Source organism: Notolepis coatsorum (assembly GCF_963971535.1).
Source record: "Notolepis coatsorum genome assembly, chromosome: 3".
Lineage (NCBI taxonomy): Eukaryota > Metazoa > Chordata > Actinopteri > Aulopiformes > Paralepididae > Notolepis > Notolepis coatsorum.
The window spans coordinates 136,272,101-136,273,198 of record NC_140167.1 but is presented as its reverse complement, the minus strand read 5'-3'; positions in this window follow the sequence as shown (position 1 = coordinate 136,273,198).

Sequence of the window (1,098 nt, the reverse complement as noted above, 5' to 3'; positions counted from 1 at the left end):
AACACATAATAAATATTTATTTCAGACACAAAAAAATAACCATTTGTCTTACAGCAGTTTGAGAACCTCTTTACAACAATAGCAGGCGGGACTGCTATCCGAGTGTCCACATAACACAAGTGTCATTCAGTATTGCCAAATGCTAAATTACCTCATAGTTGACTATTAAATTAACATACATAAAATGACAGACCTCAGAAAGAAAGAAAAAAAGAAAAAACATCTCAGCCAATGTTTTGAGATTCACCAGAAACTCTTTCATGAAGGTTTATTGGAACTGTGACTTCATATTTGAATACTACTCTATGGCATGTGGAAATACTACCAGGTACTCCTGTGAGAGAGACAAAGAAAACATCAACTCCAACAACACTGCTGGAGTAATACTATTCTTCATTAGGAAGAGAACTGTAGTGTAATTATGAGTTGGCTGTACACATGGTATCACACATCCCACTAAAGAGTACTTCATTTACAGTGAGGAAAATCACTATCAACGATGCAACCTTGAAGAGCGAAAAAGGAGCCGACCCTTTAACCTATTGTACCAATGAATAATAAATAACTGGCATCATGATCTCTCCGCTGCTGTCTGTCAAGAATTTCCATGCTAGCAAACTTCCTATTAAGGGTAAAGTAACATACCATAGAACAGGGTAATTACTAATTACAGGTGAACTAGTTGCATACATATCTGATTGTCTGTTTAAATTATTTTTTTTTTTTTTATATAATGGTCTTCACATAAATACACATAATTCCATGTCCCAGACATCCAAGAGCCCCAGACGCTTCCACTCAAACCAATAATGTCGAGGTAACGGAGGTTCAAAAATAACAAAGCAAAATCCTAGATTTGGGTGGGTGGTCTGGCCTGCTAGCATGGTGGTATTAGGCGACGAAACGTGGTTAAATCAGGCAGCCGACGTGCCAGGGCCTTTCAAGGCTCTAAAACCTATTTTCTTTTCATCTCGCGTGTTCCAACGTCTAGGACCCCAGACAGGAGAAAGTGGCTGCTCTATACCTTTTATTACTTTAAATAATAACCGCACTTCCAGTCTTCTTTCTTTCAAATACTTGAAAGGATGTTTTGCTGAG